This window comes from Papio anubis, chromosome 7, assembly GCF_008728515.1.
Source record: "Papio anubis isolate 15944 chromosome 7, Panubis1.0, whole genome shotgun sequence".
Taxonomy (NCBI): domain Eukaryota; kingdom Metazoa; phylum Chordata; class Mammalia; order Primates; family Cercopithecidae; genus Papio; species Papio anubis.
The window spans coordinates 105,926,492-105,946,798 of NC_044982.1; the positions used below are offsets into that span (position 1 = coordinate 105,926,492).

General features: G+C 38.1%; 1 protein-coding gene across 2 annotated transcripts in view; it reads left to right on the forward strand.

The window, feature by feature from the left end:
• Window positions 1-20,307, forward strand: part of LOC101025385 (ADAMTS-like protein 3) — a 261,955-nt gene that overhangs the window by 124,102 nt on the left and 117,546 nt on the right. The gene's annotated exons all lie outside the window — the stretch shown is intronic.

The following is a 20,307-nucleotide window of genomic DNA, read 5'->3' on the forward strand; positions in this document are numbered from 1 at the left end:
TAAATTTGTAATAAGCCTGTGCTTATCATTGTTTTTGAGACACTGGAAGGTAATTCTTTATGGGACAGTTTAATTCCCAGTCAAGGATTTTGCATCAGTTCTTAGGTAAGACAGAGACCCAGATTGATGGAATCTGACGTTCTAGTCTTGTACAAAAGAAGATTCCAAGATTATGTCAGTCATCTTCAGATTTGGGATATTGTTAGGTAAAAGAGTAAATTGGCCTTTGACAATTAGCTTCAAGATATAGAGTAGAAATGCAGGGAGAGCATATTTTGGCTTGAGCTTGTATTTCACTGAGGTCACTGTTTTACCATACATTAAACAGTGACCAAGTATGTCCTCCAGTTTTCTTGAGACAATGCAGAGCAGGGCAGATGAGGGACTGTACATGTGGCCTTTGAGAAGAAAGACTCACTGGTCTACTCCAAGAAGGCATGGGAAGGCTGCTGGAGGTACTATAGTAGCATTCACCTAGGGTGAGTTCTAACTCAGAGCATGGAAGCTTCAGTAAAGTATTGTAGAACTAAGTCCAGGGATTTTCTTGCAAAGACAAAGTGTTACGTCTGCCTTCCCATATTTCCACCTTGGTGAGGAGATACAGGCTCTGGTACTCTGTGTCATGCTGTGTGGAAGAATGATGGAGTATCATGTTGTATTGGGATATATTTATTCTGCCAAGGAGGCTGCAATAGGAGAGCTACACCCTGTGGGCAAGGGGAGGGGACTTTTATTTATTTATTTTTTTTGAGATGGAGTCTCACTCTGTTGCCCAGACTGGAGTGCAGTGGCGGGATCTGGGTTCCCTGAAACCTCTGCCTCCCAGGCTCACACAATTCTTCTGCCTCAGCCTCCCAAGTAACTGGGATTACAGGCACCTGCCACCATGCCTGGCTAATTTTTGTATTTTTAGTAGAGATGGGTTTTCACCATGTTGGCCAGGATGGTCTTGAACTCCTGACCTGAATGATCCATCTGCCTCGACCTCCCAAAGTGCTGGGATTACAGGCGTGAGCCACCATGCCCAGCCAGGGGGCTTCTTATGTAAAGGGTAAGTTCTTTCCCACTGCTGGCCAGCCACATGGGGGAGAAGTTTCCAGCCTGGAAATGAGTGGGGAAGGGAGAACTTTGGCATCTCTTTCCAAACTTCAAGTCTGAGAAGTCTGAATAATTTGCAATTAGTGGTAGGGTTAGAGTGGGAAAGGAATGGAATTTATTTGCATTGGTCTTTTTGTTTTTCTAGTACATACTTGCATTTGTTAAAAACAATTTAGAAGACTATATTAAGGACCATGAATAACCACTTTCATCCTATTGTCATACAACTAAAATGTTCACATATTTATTATTTAGTTCATTTAAAAAATTTCTTTGATTTTGCTTGGAACATAATTTTGCCAAGTGATATATCTCCAGAATGCTTGTGAGTTTCTGTCTTCTGTTTCCTAACTGGGCCCTGCTGTTGATGAAAAAGGCTGCAGGTAAGGAAGGGCAGTTGCTCAACTTCTTCCATCTTTTCCACTCGTATTCAGAAGGGGAGACTTGGGTAAAAGGAGAGGAAAGGGAGGCAGGAGGGTTCTTAGTCGACTTTATTGTTGAGAGCAGGTATTGGTGCTCTCTGTTTGGCAAGTGTCGTAAGCTGACTGTTGTGAGCACTTTGATGGATTTTCTGAGAACTTGCCTTTGCCCTCCCAAATTCCCTGGGATTTCTTGCCTCCAATTCCCTTGAAATGTGCTATTCACAACACTTTGTCTTGGTAATATTGCTCTTTCCTCAGCTCTGGGACTGCTAGACATGCCCCCAGCTTCTCCCTATTTACATGTGCTAACCCCTCTGTGGCCATCCTAGTAAGTTCCTAAGACAACCACATGCTGGCACTCATGCACGTGCCCACATCTGGTTCACAGGAAACCCTCATGTAAAGTTTGCTAAACAAACTCTTCAAGTCCAGGGAGCCAGTGCTGCAACACCTACTCTGCTTACATAGGCTGCTGCAGCTGTTCTCTCAGCCCTTAAATTTCTCAGGTGTGAATTAAATACCAACCGACTGTTGGCGATACATATTGAACTCTTCAAGTGGTATCCTTAACATTTCTTCCTCTTGATTTGGGGTTAGCAGACTGAAGCCCTCATCCCTTCTCCTTGATGGAGTAGAATGAGAGGTAGGCTCATAGCATACCTTTCTCAATGAAATCTTCAGAAGTTCTTCCTGTAAGTCTCTGGCTCCAGATCCTTTTAATTCCCTTGATGTGGGTAAGGAGTTTAACTCCAGTGAATTAAACTAACGCATATCCTGCCTTCAAGGTTCTTACATCTAAAGAGACAAACAATAAACAAGTAAATAATCAAATTATATATAATTAAAAATCATGTCACTGGCCAGGCACGGTGGCTCACACCTGTAATGCCAGCACTTTGGGAGGCCGAGGCAGGAGGATCACCTGAGGTTGGGAGTTTGAGACCAGCCTGACCAACATGGAGAAAACCCATCTCTACTAAAAATACCAAATTAGCTGGGTGTGGTGGTGCATGCCTGTAATTCCAGCTACTTGGTAGGCTGAGGCAGGAGAATTGCTTGAACCCAGGAGGTGGAGGTTTCAGTGAGCCAAGATTATGCCATTGTACTCCAGCCTGGGCAACAAGAGCGAAACTCTGTCTCAAAAAAATATATATATATAGTATTAAGGTGATGCATAAAATGGTCAGGGAAGCCCTCTGTGCTGGGGCATGTTTATGCTGAGACCTTACTGCTAAGAAGAAATCAGTTATGTGATGGGAAGGGTTATGAGACCAAAAGAGTTCAAATAGTGGGAGCAGCATATGAAATATCCTGAAGCAGGAAATGAAAACAGCTTTTTATGCCTGGCGAACAATTAGATAAGAGTGAGCAGAATGGGCAGTCCCCTGCTGACTGCCACTGCAGACAGAGCCTTGGTGGGCACAGAGTCAGCCAGCATCCCACCCTGGGCTAACACTGTGCAGAGAACAGTGGATCCTGCCCCACCCTGAGCAACCACTCTTGCTTGTGGGGCACACAGAAGGCACTCAGACCTGCACCTGCCAGTGCCCTGCCCCCAAGCCAACACCACCTCCAGCATGACTGTACACACAGTCACCAACAGGGGCCTCCCACCTACCCCCAGCTGCATTGCCTCCACCACTGTGGTGAATGCCTACAGGGAGGCAGGACCCCCTGAACCTGCTAGCACTCCACTGTAGTTGCCACTACCTCTGCTGCTGGTATGTACAAATGAGGATGGATCCCGTTGTCATCGTGCTATGAAATGCTTTGGCTGACATGAGCAATCAGAGTGTAATGACCAGCAGTCCAAAAACACCTTGGCCCCCCAGTGCAGTGGATTCCTAACATCAAGGAGCCAGAGAACAAAATGGGGGCCCAATACAAGTACCCCAGAATTAGAACATCCAGTCCAGGTATTGGGAGCTGAGTGTTGGCCCCCTAAAATCTTTAATAAATGAAGCCAGTTGGCTGAATCCACCTTTATACTAGAATCAAACCCTCAAGGTCATCAAAAAAAAAAAAAAAAAAAAAAGGATAAAAGAAACAAAATTATGGAAAAAGTCAGCAACCTCAAGGATTAAAAGAAGATAAGCCCACAAAGATGAGAAAGAATCAGCACAAGAACCCTGACAACTCAAAAAGCCAGAGTGCCTTCTTTCTAACAAATGACCACCTTGCCTCTCCAGCAAGGGTTCTGAACCAGGTTGAGGTGGATGAAGTGACACAGAGTTCAGAATACGGACAGAAATGAAGATCCTTGAGCTATAGCAGTATGTTGAAACCCAGTCCAAGGAAGATAAAAATCATTATAAAACAATACTGGAACTGGCAGACCAAATAGCCAGTATAGAAAAGTATGTAACTGAACTGAGAGAGCTGAAAAACATCCTACAAGAATTTCATAATGCAATTGCAAATATTAATAGCAGAATAGACCAAGCAGAGGAAAGAATCTCAGAGCTTGAAGACTGGCTTTCTGAAATAAGACAGACAACAATAGAGAAAAAAAGAATGAAAAGAATGAACAAAACCTCTGAGAAATATGGGATTATGTAAAGAAACCAAATCTATGACTTATTGGTGTTCCTGAAAAAAAGGGGGATGATGGAACCAACTTGGAAAACATTTTTCAGGATATCATCCATGAGAACTTCATGGATGAACCCAACTAGCTAGAAAGGCCAACATTCAAATTCAGGAAATGCAGAGAACCCCAGTAAAATATTTCCCAAGAAGATCATCCCAAGAGATATAGCCATTAGATCCTCCAAGGTTGAAACAAGATAAAAAAAGTTAAAGACAGAGAGAAATGTCAGGTCACCTACAAAGGGAAGTCCATTGACTAACTGCAGACTTCTCAGCTGAAACCTTACAAGTGAGAAGAGATTCTGGGCCAGTATTCAACTTTCTTAAAGTAAATTCCAACCCAGAATTTCATATCCAGCCAAATTAAGCTTCATAAGTGAACAATAAATAAGATCCTTTTCAGACAAGCAAATGTTGAGAGAATTTGTTACCATCAGACCTGCCTTATAAGAGCTCCTGAAGGAAGCACTAAATATGGAAAGGAAAGACCATTACCAGCCACTACAAAAACATACTGAAGAACATAGACCAGTGACACTATAAAGCAACTACATAAACAAGTCTGCAAAATAACCAGCTAGCATCATACTGACAAGATCAAATCCACACATATCAATACTAACCTTGAATGTAAGTGGGCCAAATGCCCCAATTAAAAGACACAGAGTAGCAAGCTGGATAAAGAACCAAGACCCATTGGTATGCTTGTCTTCAAGAGACCCATCTCACATGCAGTGACGCACATAGGCTCAAATGAAGGGATGGAGAAAAATATACCAAACAAATGGAAAACAGAAAAAAGCAGAGGTTTCAATCCTAGTTTCAGACAAAACAGACTTTAAACCAGAAAATTTTAAAAGATGAAGAAAGGTATTACATAGTGGTAAAGGATTCAATTCAGCAAGAAGACCAAACTGTCCTAAATATATATGCACTCAACGCAGCAGCACCCAGATTCATGAAGCAGGTTCTTAGAGACCTTCAAAGAGATTTAGACTCCCTCAGAGTAATAATAAAAGACTTTAACACCCAACTGACAATATTAGACAGATCATCATGACAGAAAATTAACAAAGATATTCAGGACCTGAACTCAGCACTGGATCAAATGAACCTGATAGACATCTACAGACCTCTCTACCCCAAAACAGCAGAATATACATTCTTCTCATTACCACATGGTACTTACTCTAAAATTGATCACCTAATTGAAAGTAAAACACTCCTCAGCAAATGCAAAAGAACTGAAATCATAAAAATCAATCTCTCAGACCACAGCACAATCAAATTAGAAATCAAGAGTAAGAAAATCACTTGAAACCATACAATCATATGAAAATTGAATTAACTACTTCTGAATGACTTTGGGGTAAATAATGAATTTAGGGCAGAAATCAAGAAGTTATTTGAAACTAATGAGAACAAAGATACAACATGTGAGAATTTCTGGGACATGGCTAAGGTGATGTTAAAAGGGAAATTTATAGCACTAAATGCTCATATCAAAAAGTTAGAAAGATCTCAATTTAACAACCTAACATCACAATGAAAAGAACTAGAGAACCAAGAGCAAACCAATCCCAAAGCTAGCAGAAGACAAGAAATAAATCAGAGCTGAACTGAAGGAGACTGAGACACAAAAAAACATTCAAAAGATCAATGAGCCGGGTGTGGTGGCTCACGCCTGTAATCCCAGCACTTTGGGAGGCTGAGGCGGGTGGATCACCTGAGGTCTGGAGTTTGAGACCAGCCTGACCAACATGGAGAAACCCCATCTCTACTAAAAATACAAAATTAGCTGGGCATGGTGGCACATGCCTGTCATCCCAGCTACTTGGGAGGCTGAAGCAGGAGAATCACTTGAACCTGGGGTGAGGGGTTTGCGGTGAGCTAAGATTGTGTCATTGCATTCTAGCCTGGGCAATAAGAGCGAAACTTGATCTCAAAAAAAAAAAAAAAAAAACCAATGAATTCAGGAACTGGTTTTTTGAAAAAAATTAATAAAATAGATAGACTGCTAGCTAGACTAATAAAAAAGCAAAGAGAGAAGATGGAAATAAACACAATCAGAAATGATAAAGGACATATTGCCACTGACACCACAGAAATACAACCATCAGAGATTATGAGCACATCAGTGCACATAAGCTAGAAAATCTAGAAGAAATAGATAAATTCCTGGACGCATACACCCTCTGAAGACTGAAGAAATCGAATCCAGGAAGAAATCAAATCTCTGAGCAGACCAATAATGAGCTCTGAAACCGAATCGGTAATAAATAGCCTACCAGCCAAAAAAGCCCAGGATGAGATGGATTCACAGCTGAATTCTACCAGAGGTACAAGGAACAGCTACTACCATTCCTGTAGAAACTATTCCAAAAAACTGAGGAGGAGGACTCCCCTAACTCACTCTATAAGGCCAGCATCATCCTGATACCAAAATCTGGCGGAGACACAACAAAGAAAGAAGACTTTGGGCCAATACTTTTGATAAACATTGATGCAGAAATCCTCAACAAAATACTGACAAACTGAATCCAACAACACATCAGAAAGTTTATCTATCACAGTGAAGTAGGCTATGTCCCTGGGATGCACGATTGAGTCAACATATACAAATGAATAAACATGACTCATTATTTAAACAGAACTAGGCCGGGTGCGGTGGCTCACACCTGTAATCCCAGCACTTTTGGAAGCTGAAGTGGGCAGATCCCGAAGTCAGGAGATTGAGACCATCCTGGCTAACACTGTGAAACTCTGTCTCCACTAAAAATACAAAAAAATTAGCCGGGCAGGGTGGCACGTGCCTATAATCCCAGCTATTCGGAAGGCTGAGGCAGGAGAATTGCTTGAACCCAGAAGGCGGGGGTTGTGGTGAGCCGAGATTGTGCCGTTGCACTCCAGCCTGGGCGACAGAGCAAGACTGTCTCTGGGAGGCTGAGACAGGTGGATTACCTGAGGTCAGGAGTTCAAGACCAGCCTGGCCAACATGGTGAAACCCTGTCTCTACTAAAAATACAAAAAATTAGACAGGTGCAGTGGTGCGCACCTGTAATCCCAGCTACTCAGAAGGCTGAGGCAGGAGACTCGCTTGAACCCGGGAGGCAGAGGTTGCTGTGAGCTGAGATTGTGCTACTGCACTCCAGCCTGGGCAACAGAGCAAGACTTTGTCTCCAAAACAAAACAAAACAAAACCAAAACCAAAACAAAACAAAACAAAAAACAGAACTAAAGACAAAAACCACATGATTATCTTAATAGATGCAGAGAAGGCTTTTCATAAAATTCCACACTTCTTCATGTTAAAAACTCTCAATAAGGCTTGGCATGGTGGCTCATGCCTGTAATCCCAGCACTTTGGGAGGCTGAGACAGGTGGATCCCCTGAGGTCGAGAATTCAAGACCACCTGACCAACATGATGAAACCCTGTCTCTATTAAAAATATAAAAATTAGCTGGGCGTGGTGGTGGGCACCTATAATCCCAGCTACTTGGAAGGCTGAGGCAGGATGATCACTTGAACGCAGGAGGCAGAGGTTGCAGTGAGCTGAGATTGTGCCTTTTAGCCTGGGCAACAAGAGTGAAACTCCATCTCAAAAAAACAAAAACAAACAAACAAACAAAAAGACCTCTCAATTAAATAGGTATTCAAGGAACATACATCAATATAATAGCCATCTATGACAAACCCACAGTCAACATCATACTGAATGGGTGAAAGCTGGAAGCATTCCCCTTGAAAACCAGCACAAGACAAGGATGACCTCTCTCACTACTCCTGTTCAGCATAGTGCTGGAAGTTTTGGATGAGGCAATCAGGCAAGATAAAGAAATAAAGAACATTTAAATAGGAAGAGAGGAAGTTAAACTGTCCCTGTTGGTAGATGACATATCCTATATCTGGAAAACCCCATAGTCTCAGGCCAAAAGCTCCCTAAGCTGATAACTTCAGCAAAGTCTCAGGATATAAAATCAATGTGCAAAAATCATTAACATTCTTATACACCAGCAGTCAAGCCAAGAGCCAAATCAGGAAGACAATCCCATTTACAGTTGTCACACACACAAAATAGAATACCTAGGAATACAGCCAACCAGGGAGGTGGAATATTTCTACAAGGAGAACTACAAAACACAACTTGAAGAAATCAGAGATGACACAAACAAGTGGAATAACATCCTATGCTCATGGATAGAAAGAATCAATATTGTTAAAATGGCCATACTGCCCAAAGCAATTTATAGATTCAATGCTATTTCTATTCAAGTAACATTGAAATTCTTTACAGAACTAGAAAAAAAAAAACTATTTTAACATCCATGTGGAACCGAAAAAGAGCCTGAATAACCAAGGCAATCCTAAACAAAAAGAACAAAGCAGGAGGCATCATGCTACATGACTTAAAACTATACTTCAGGGCTACACTAACCAAAACATCATGATACTGGTGCAAAAACAGACACATATGCTAATGGAACAAAATAGAGAACCTAGAAGTAAGGCCACACACCTACAACTTCTGATCTTCACAAACCTGACAAAAACAAGCAATGGAGAAAGGATTTCCTATTCAACAATTGGTGCTGGGATAATTGGGTAGCCATATGTAGAAGACTGAAACTGGATCCATTGTATACATCATATACAAAAATTAACTCAAGATGGATTAAAGACTAAAATATAAAACCCAAAACTATAAATACCCTGGAAGACAACCTAGGCAATACCATTATGGACATTGGAATGGGCAAAGATTTCATGATGAAGACACCAAAAGCAGTTTCAATAAAAGCAAAAATTGAAAAATAAGATGTAATTAAACTAGTAAGTTTCTGCATAGCAAAAGAAACTATCAATAGAGTGAAAAGACAGCCTATAGAATGGAAGAAAAATTTTGCAAACTATGTATCTGACAAAGGAACTTAAATTTACAAGAAAAAAACCAAACAACTCCATTAAAAGTGGGCAAAGGACGTGAACAGTTTTCAAGAGAAGACATGTGGCCAAAAATCATATTAAAAAAAGCTCATCATTGATCATTAGAGAAATAAAAATCAAAACCACAATGAGATACCATGTCACACCATTCAGAGTAGCTGTTACTAAAAAGTCAATACATAACAGATGCTGGTAAGGTTGTGGAGAAAAAGAAACATTTATGCACCGTTGGTGGGAGTGTAAATTAGTTCACCCTTTGTGGAAGACAGTGTATTGACTGCTCAGAGACCTAAAAACAGAAATACCGTTAGACCCAAAAATCCCATTACTAGGTATATATGAAAAGTAATATAAATCATTTGATTATAAAGACACTTGTATGTATGTGTTCATTGCAGCACTATTCACAATAGCAAAGACATGGAATCAACCTAAATTCCCATCACTTGTATACTGGGGCCAGGCGTGGTGGCTCATGCTTGTAATCCCAGCACTTTGGGAGGCTGAGGTGGGTGGATCACTTGAGGTCAGGAGTTCGAGACCAGCCTGGCCAACATGGTGAAACCCCATCTCTACTAAAAATACAAAAATTAGCGAGGCGTGGTGGCGGGTGCCTGTAATTCTAGCTGCTCAGGAGGCTGAAGCAGGAGAATCTCTTGAACACGGGAGGTGGAGGTTGCAGTGAGCGGATATCGTAAGCCTTGGAGACAGAGTAAGATTCCTCCTCAAAAAAAAAAAAAAAAAAAAAAAAAATTGTAGACTGGATAAAGAAAATGTGGTACATATGCACCATGGAATACTATGCAGCCATAAAAAGAATGAGATCATGTCTTGTGCAGGAACATGGATGAAGCTGCAGGCCATTATCTTTACCAAACCAATGCAGGAACAGAAAACCAAATACACATGTTATCACTTAAAAGTAGAAGCTAAACTATGAGAACACATGGACACATACAGGGGAACAACATTCACTGGGACATATTGGAGGGTGGAAGGTGAGAGGAGGTAGAGGATCAGGAAAAATAACTAATGAGTACTAGACTTAATACTTGGGCGACAAAATAATCTGTCCAACAAACCTCCATGGCACAAGTTTTCCTATATAACAAACCTGCACATGTACCTCTGAACTTAATATAAAAGTTAAATTATAAAAGAAAGAACAATGGATAACATATATATACACACACACACACATACATATATACATATGTATACATATACACACACGTGCACACACACACACATATATATATTATATACTGTTTAGCACAATAATGTTTTCTGGAGTTTAAATGTATGTAGAACTTTAAAAACATGGAAACAATAATATAAAATTTGGAAGAAAGCAAATGAATTTAAAGTGTTCAAATGTCCTTGAATTGTTCAGAAAGATGTAAAAATAGACAATTAACCTTCAACTTTTAAAAGTCTGGGATGCACATTAAATTTCTAAGGTTACCATTAAAAGCAAAATAAAAGAATGTATAACTATTCAGATATCACAAGGGCAAACAGAATCTTGCTAAAATACATGATTGATCCAAAAAGTTTCAAGAAAGGAGAGGAAAAAGAACATAGCGCAATTGTGACAAATTGTAAAACGGTAGATTTGAACCTCAGAATATATATTTTACATTAGATGTAAATGGACTAATTACTTTGGTTAAAAGAAAAAAGATTGTTAGACTTTTAATCTAACAAAAATTATGTGGTTTACTAGAGTCAAACCTTAAATATAAGGACACCGAAAGACTGAAAATAAAAGCATGGAAAAAAGCTATAATGTGAACCAAAATGAAAAGAAAATTGGTGTACCTGTACTAATATCAGACAAAGTGAATTTAAAGGAAGAAGCATTAGCAGAAATAGAGGGATCATGAAAATATAATATATTAAAACATGGGGATACATCTAAATTCACCCTTATACAGAAGTTTAATAGCCCTGAATACACATACTAGAAAAGAAAAATTGGTTGAAAGGAAACAGTGGTATAAGCTGCCATTTAAGAAGTTTAAAAAAAGCAAAATTTAAAAGTATCTGCATATATACTCTGTGTGTGTGTGTGTGTGTGTGTGTGTGTGTGTCCACATTTCTTTACTTCAAATATCAGGGATCTGGATTAGAGTCAAAGTTTGATCAAGTCCCTTGTTAATCCAGTTATGGCTGCCTATGGGAAAAATGCCCTTCTTCTGCCTAAAGAGTTGCTGCTTTAGACCGATTGCAGCTTTATGTTATTATGGAGACCAAATAGGAAGCTGCAGTTGAAGGCATTCACAAGAAGAAACATTGCCTTTCTGTCAATGAATCTCATTTTTTATTATTTTGTGGCTTTCCTTCATTTGGAGATAGTTTCTGGAGTGTCTGCATTTTATTTGATCTCTTCAGAATACCCTATCCCTTGTAGGCACTGAGTGTTTTACAGGGACCCTCATTGAGTAGGACCTTATGTGCCCTTACACTTTTGTCTTAGACTAACTGCCCGCATGCCATTGATTGGCAGGAATTGGCTATATCATCTGCCACTCTAATATAGTGGGAATTGGTGGATTCTCCTGTGGATCTCTTCTACTTACTTCAAAGGCAGACTTCTCCTTTATGTACAGTGAATAGTTTATGTACTCTCTTTTAATTCAGTCTTGCTAACCCTATGTATAGCAATAATCACCTAAAGTTTCTGCCTTGTGTATAGCTTCTAAGAATTTCCAGGTATGATACGGAGTTATTCACTTATTAACATACTTAGTCATTTCAATGGGAATTTGTAAGGGGGAAGTTCAATGTATGTGCTCAGATTACCATCTCTATTTAAAATCTTTCCTCCTCTCTCCATTTTCCTTAAATTTTTTGCCCTGAAATTTTACCTCTGCTAATTTGGAAATTATACACATATCCTGTTTTTATTTTACTGATGATTAAATTTATACTTAAAAACCACATTTTAACAATTACTTTATAACTATCTTGTCAATAGTAATTTCTTTTGATTTCTCCTTCTGTAAGAGAATGACTACTTAGGCTTTTTTTCTTTATTCCCATTTCTTGAGTTTATTATTAGAATTTGGGATTTTATCTTCAGTTTATTGGCAGTTTTTTCTTTATATCTTTTTTTTCATAGTAATAAATCAAAGCATGGTTGAAACTTAATTGTGTGTGTGTACACATTATTTCAACGCTCATTGTCTATCTTAATTGTGCGTGTGCACACAAGCAGCATTATTTCAATGCTGATTGTCAGTTGCTGCTTTGAGTCCCCATTTCTTCCTTTGAGCATTCAGTTCTTCAGGTTGAATCATAGCTTTGTTGGCAGAGATATATTTTGAGCTGTGCTTCCGGAATTTTAGTGTGCATATGAATCACTTAGGGATCTTGTTAAAATGTAAACTTTGATTCAGTAAATCTGGAGTGAGGCCCAAGAGCTTTCATTTCTAACAGATTCCCAGGTGATGTCAGTGCTGCCTGTCCATGGACACTTCAAGCAGCAAAATTTTATAGACTTTTTAATTTCGGGAAAAAGTTGTAGGTCTTATACTTTATGAATTCTTATATATCTGAAAATGACTTTTTCTTGCTTTCACACATGAACAGTGAATGGCTTATTTGAATATTCCTAAGATACAACCTTTTCCTTTTTAGACTTGATAGTTCCTTTTCCATAAAGCTTGGTATATGATGTTGCTTATAGACCTCCCAGGCCAGCTAGCTTTTTTTGTAGATAACCTATTTTTTAGATAACCTGTCTGCCCATAGGCGTCTTTATTTTTTCTCTCAAGTTCAAGAGTTTTACAAGGCCGTGTCTAGCTGTCAGTGCCATATTATTTATTTTACTCTGGCACACGGTGACCAACTTTTTGATACAGATTTAGATCCTTCTTTATGGTAGGCAGATTTTTCTTCTATTATATTATTCACTCTTGGTTCTTACCCATTTGTTCTGGCTTTTTCTTTATGAACACCAGTAACTTCTGTCTGTCTTCCACATTTATCATGTTCTCTTTAATTACTTTCCTCTTTTTTTTTTTTCTTTTCCTGTGCATGTAGGGGTGATTTTCAAGCTCTCTGTCAATTGAACTGTTTTTCTTCTTTTGAGACAGAGACTCGCTCTGTCACCCAAGCTTGAGTACAGTGGTGCGATCTCAGCTCACTGCAACCTCTGCCTCCTAGGTTCAAGTGATTCTTCTGCCTTAGCCTCCCACATAACTGGAAATACAGACGTGTGCCACCACACCCGGCTAATTTTTGTACTTTTAGTAGAGGTGGGGTTTCATCATGTTGGCCAGGCTGGTCTCAAACTTCTGACCTCAAGTTATCTGCCTGTCTCAGCCTCCCAGAGTGCTGGGATTGCAGGTGTGTACCACCGTACCCACCTAATTTTTGTATTTTTAGCAGAGATGGGGTTTTACCATGTTGGCCAGGCTGGTCTCAAACTCCGGACCTCAAGTAATCCGCAGGCTTTGGATTCCCAAAGTGTTGGGATTACAAGCATGAGCCACCACACCTGGCCTGAACTTTTTTTCTGATCTGTTAACTTCTAGTGGGGTTCTTTGTTTATTTTTATTTTTTATTTTTATGGGTACATAGGTATATATATTTATGTGGAATGTGAGATATTTTGATACAGTAATACAGTGCATAATAATCACAGCAGGGTAAATGGGGTATTCATTCCTTCAAGGATTTATCATTTCTTTATGTTATATAAGTTCCAGTTATACTCTTTTAGTTATTTTAAAATGTACAATAAGTGGTTGTTGACTGAAATCACCCTATTGTGCTATCAAATACTAGATCTTATTCATTCCATTGAACTATATTTTTGTACCTAACCTAGTGATGTTTTAAATACTGCTATGGCATTACTTATTACTTAACATTCTTTCCTTCACTTGAAACCTGCACCTTTTATGTCTATTGTTTTAACCACCTGTGTCTTTTCCTGTATTTTTTTTTTTTTGGTCTATTTTTAGTGTGATATCTGGCTAATTCTTACTTATTCTTCTCTTTTAGGAAGCCTATCTTGACTGGTTAAACTTTGGTCTTCCTGTTTTGTGCTTCCTTGCATCCATTATAGTACTAAAATTGTTGGCAAATTAGGACCTCTTTTGGAGAAAGGAGAATGACTTCATCATTCCAAGATCTTACATAGTTTCTCACATGTGATGAGGACCCAAATAGCATTTATTGAAGGAATAAATAAATGAGTGTGTGCTCACTATCGCCTTGCATCTTTTGCCAATGCTCTTCTTTCTGCCTAAATCATCCTTTTCTCCTTTTTCTCATTGGCACATGGTCGATCATAAAAATGCCTTTTGAGTCCTCATTTCTTCCTTTTGCATTCATTGGCAGTTCTCACCCTTTACCAGGATAGGGACAACTCTTCTAGTGTTTCCATAGTATCTCATGAATACCTCTATGAGAGTGTTTATTCCACTGTATTGTTTTATTTTTCTGTTTCCACAATTGAGACAAAATTTTAGGTGGCATAGATGGTGTCATTCATCTCTTTATCCTGTGCCCAACATTATTATTGATGTATGGTATAAATTGAATACATTTTATTCCATAAAATTGAGAAATGATGTAATGAATTTCTGGGTTGATAAAAAGCTGCATGACTATAGTATGGGTCTGTGGGATAGGTAAGGATGGGTAGTTCTATGAAGAATATTGAAAGCTATGTTGGGGAATATGGACTTTTAACAAATATTTTAAAACATCGTTTTTTTTCCAACAATGTACATGTATATAGTTTAAAGAGCCAAATGACTCATGTAGGCTTGAGGTAAAAAACAACAGCCTCTTGATTCCCTTCCTTCCATGTCCTCACCCACCAGGGGCAACTGCTGTTAACATTTCTATCTGATTCTCTTGGTATTTTATCCAAATTTCCAAATAACATGTTTATATTGCTGCTTCTTGATCTTTCAGTTGTAGGCACAACTCATTAGAGTCATACTATAGAAGATGAAGATTTAACAATTTTTCACGCCTCCTGCTCCTTTCTCTTCCTTTCTCTCTCCTCCTCCCCCTCCTCTTTGTCCTTTCTGGACCTCTCCCTCCACTCTGTCTTCCAGTCCCATACCACAGAGTTTTATATAACTTTGACTGGGCCAATATGCAGTGTTTAAATTATTATGAAGGCATATTATTATTAATGCCTTCATTAAATTATTATGAAGGTATATTATTATTATAAAGACATACTATTAAATTATGCCTCTATACTGTTCACAGCTATGTCATGTAATATACTGCAATTATTTTTCCTTTCCTGAGTTTTTTTTCCACTGGAGTCAATAACTACCTCTCTTTTTTGTGTGCTTGTTTTATTAGCTTTTACATGCTTATCACTAATTCAGAAAAACATCATCATTCTAATTTTCACTTCGCTAATTTCATTCACTTTTCTAATTTTCATTCAATTTAATTTTCTTTTAGACCCTTCTTCTGGAGAATTCTTAACAACCTTTAGCTGAGCTGATTGCTATCTAACAAGAAATTCGGGAGGCATCTTGGAATCTCATTTTTCTGTTATCCTGGGAGGGTCATTTACCTCTTTCCTGTGTTAGATCTCCTGTTTCCTAATCACCTTCCTTCTTCCTCCTCATTTTTATGGATACATTCTCCAGAAGCTTCCTGCTTATCTGAAAAGATCTTTATTTTCTTCTCAAACTTGAGTGATGATTTTTCCATGTATATAATTAGGTAGAAATGATTTTCCCTCAGAAATTTGAAGGGTTTGCTCCACCATTGTCTAACATCAAGCAATGTTTCTGAGAAATCTAAAGGCATCTGAATTTTCTGCTCTTTTTTCCTCCTCTCTGGATGCATGTAGAAGCATACGTTTTCCCCCAGTGTTCTGAAATTTCCTAATGTTATGCCTTGGTGTGGGTCTATTTTCATTCGTTGTACTGGACACTCAGAGTGTCCTTCACTATAAAAATCCATTCCCTTCAGTCCTGAAATATTTCCTTGATGATTTCTTCTATTCATTTTCCTCTGTTTTCTTGTTTCTTTTCTTTTCTTTTCTTTTTGAGACAGAGTCTTGCTCTTGTCACTCATGCTGGAGTGCAGTGTCTTGATCTTGGCTCACTGCAGCCTCCGCCTCCTGGGTTCAAGCAACTCTCCTTCCTCAGCTTCCCGAGTAACTGTGACTACAGGCACGTGTCACCATGCCTGGCTAATTTTTGTATTTTGTAGTAAAGACGGGATTTCACCATGTTGGCCAGGCTGACCTCAGGTGATCCACCCGCCTCAGCCTCCCAAAGTATTGGGATTACAGGCGTGAGCCATCACACCTAGCCATTTTCCTCTATTATGTTGAAACTCTCATTATTCAGATATTAGATCTTCCAGTTTTCTCTTTGTTCATTTGCCCTGCCTTCCAGGAGATTTATCAAAATTTATTTTTCAACTCTCTTTACTATTTTCTCTTTCTATACGTATATTGTTTCCTGAGTTATTTTTTGTTCCTTGAATTTTTAGAAACAGAGTTCTGTCCCTGATTCTCAGATGGAGTATCTTCTGTTTCATCTCTGAGAGTATGAATAGACATTTGGGAGGAAAATTTTCTCCGTAGTCTCAGTTGCTCCCAAATTGCTATTTTCTTTTAATTTTTTTTTGTCACTGTATTTAAGGTTAGAGATCTTTCTAAGATTTCTAGTGATCCTTGTTTGTTTATTCAAGTTTAAGGAAAGGAGCTGTGAGCTTAATTGGAGGGAGATGTGGCTGGTACATCTCATTGCCTGATGATGCCTTTGGGTGTTCTATTTTGAAATGCTTTGATTTCCCAGAGAAGTCCCTTCTGAATCCAATATTTTAGGAACCAAGTGAGGCAGAAAGCTGAGATTTCAGCATTCGGTACATTAATTTGTATTTAATCCCTGTTTTCAGTATAGTACTCTTGCCCTTAATTGTACTCAGTTATCTCTTGGTCCAGAAAATTGCTGTTTTACCCTCTTTAGATAATAGCACACAGTCATGCCAAAGTAAAGGAGGTCAGCTGGGAGTTTAACCTCTTTTTAAACAAACTTTCAGTCAGTCGTACTGTTTTGACCCCAACTTCATCCCACTTTCAGAAGTATCTGATTTACCACTTCTGAAGACTTCCATGAGTTCCGCAGAGTGAATTGAGTTGCTTCTAGGAATTCCCCACTGCCATCTTAGGATTTACCTTTTTTTTGGCCTGAGAAATCAAAAGATATCCTTAATATGAAATAAGTAATTTAAATAACACCATAATTATTATGGAAATTGAATGTATAATATAAAAACTCTTTACCCTCAATCTTAAGGTCTAGATGGTTTCACTGGCAAATTCTACCAAACATTTAAAGGAGAATTTACACCAATTCCATATAATTTCTTCCAGAAAACGGAAGAGAAGAAATACTTTCCAATTCATTTTATGAATCTAGTATGACTTTGATACCTAAACCATACAAAGACTATACAAAGAAGAAAACAACAAACCAATATATCTCATGAATATGAAAGTAAAAATTATTAATACAATCCTGTCAAAAGTATTAAGAAATATATAAAAGGAATTATACACCATAACCAAATGGGATTTATTAGAGGAATGTAAGGCTGTTTCAGTATTTGAAAGTCAATCAGAGTAATCCAGCTAATCAATAGACTAAGGAAGAAAAAATGTATAGGATCTTATCAATCGATACAGAAAAAATATTTGACAAAATCACCAATTCATGAAGAGCTCTCAGAAAAATAGAAACAGATATCAACTTGATAAAAATTTAAGAACATTTAACTAATATTGTATATTATAATTGATGGTAAAAGACTGAATGCTTTCCCCCTAAGGTGTAGAATAAGGCAAGGGTGTCTATCTCACTACTCTTACTCAAAGAAGAAGAAAAATAAAACTGTCTTTGTTTGCAGATGACATTTTTGTCTACATAGAAAATCCCAAGAAATCTACAAGATAACTTCTAAAACTAAAAAGTGAGTTTGGCAAGGTCCTGGATACAAAATAAAAATACAGAAATCAATTGTATTTCTCTTACTAGTGATGAGCACATAGATAACAAAATTTAAAAATACAATGTCATTAATAATCATTCACAAAAGTTAAATACTAAGGGTAAATCTAAGAGAACATGTATGGGACTTGTACACTTAATACTGCAATGTGCTAATGAAAGAAAAACCCTAATAAAATACCTGTAATACATTTACCCAAGGAGATGAAAGATCTCTACAATGAAAACTATAAAACACGGATGAAAGAAATTGAAGAAGACACAAATAAATGGAACAATATTCTGCATTCATAGATTGGAAAAAGTAATACTAAAATGTTGACACTACCCAAAGTGATCTACAGATTCAGTGTAATCTCTATAAAAATCTCAATGACATTCTTCATAGAGATAGAAAAAACAATCCTAAAATTTGTATGGAACCATAAAAGACCCCAAATAACTTAAACAATCTTGATCAAAAAGAACAAATCTGGAGGCATTATACTACCTGACTTCAAAATATGCTACAGAGCTGTAGTAAACAAAACAGAATGGTAATGGCATAAAAACAGACAAGTTGTCCAATGGAACAGAATATAGAGCTCTGAAATAAGTTCATATATTTACAGCCAACTGATTTTTTTACAAAGGTGTCAAGAACACAGGGGGAAAAGATGGTCTCTTCAATAGATATCCACATGAAGAAGAATGAAATTAGACCTCTATTTCATGCCATATAGAACAATCAACTAAAAATAGATTACAGATTAAAATGTAAGAAATTTTACATCCAGAAGAATCATAGGAGAAAAGCTCTATGACATTTGTCTGGGAAATGATTATTTTACACATGACCCCAAAAGCACAGAAAAATATGGACAAATGGGATTACATCAAACTAAAATGCTTCTGTACAACAAAGGAAACAATCAACAGAGTGAAGATATAACCTACAGAATGGGAGAAAGTATTTGCAAGCTATGCCTCTACCATGGGGTTAATATTCAAAATACATGACAAATTAAACTGAATAGCAAGAAAAAAATTACCTGATTAAAAATGGGCAAAGGACCCAAATAGACATTTCTTAAAAGATATACAGTGGCTAAAAGATATGTGAAAAAATGCTCAACATCAGTAATTATCAGGGAAATGCAACCTAAACCACAATGAGATATCATCTCACATCTGTTAGGATGGCTATTAAAAAGACAAATACAACAAGTATTGGCAAGGATGCAGAGAAAAGGGAACCCTTGCACCCTGTTGGCGAGAATGTAAATTGGTATAGCTGCTATGAAAAACAGTATAGGGGTTCCTCAAGATATTAAAAATAGAGGTATCAGCCGGGCATGGTGGCTTATGCTTGTAATCCCAGCACTTTAGGATGCCGAGGGGGGTGGAGCACCTGAGGTCAGGAGTTCGAGACCAGCCTGGCCAACATGGCAAAACCCCATCTCTACTGAAGATACAAAAATTAGCCAGGTGTGGTGGCGCATGCCTGTAATTCCAGCTACTCAGGAGGCTGAGACAGGAGAATCACTTGAACCTGGGAGGCAGAGGTTGCAGTGAGTCAAGATTGTGTCACTGCACACCATGCACACCAGCCTGGGCAACAGAGTGAGACTCTGTCTCAAAAAACAAACAAACAAAAAGATATGATATGATCCAGCAGTCTCACTATTGGATATATATCCAAAGGAGATGAAATCAAGATGTCGAAGAGATACTTGCACTTCCATGTTTGTTGCAGTATTTTCACAATAGCCAAGGTATGCAAACAACTAAGTGTCCATCAGTGAATGAATGGATAAAGAAAACGGTATATATACACAATATAATACTATTCAGCCATGAAAAATGAAGGAAATCCTATTATTCATGACAATGTGGATTAACGTGGAAGACAGTATTTTAAGTGATGTAAGTTAGGCACAGGAAGGCAAATACCACATAATCTCACTCATATGTAGATGCTGAAAAAGTTGATCTCATAGAAAAAGAGAGTAGAAAGGCAGTTGCCAGGGGTTAGAGTGGTTGAGGAGGGGAGTTGGGGACATGTTGGTGGAAGGATTCAAAATTTCAGTTAGGTAAGAGGAATAAGTTTAGCAGATCTATTGTGCAACAGTGTCATTGTACTTAATAACAATATATTATTGAAAAATGCTGAGACTGGATGTTAAGTATTATCACCACAAAAATGATAACTCTGTGAGATAATGGATATGTTAATTAGTTTGATTCGTCATTCCACAATGTA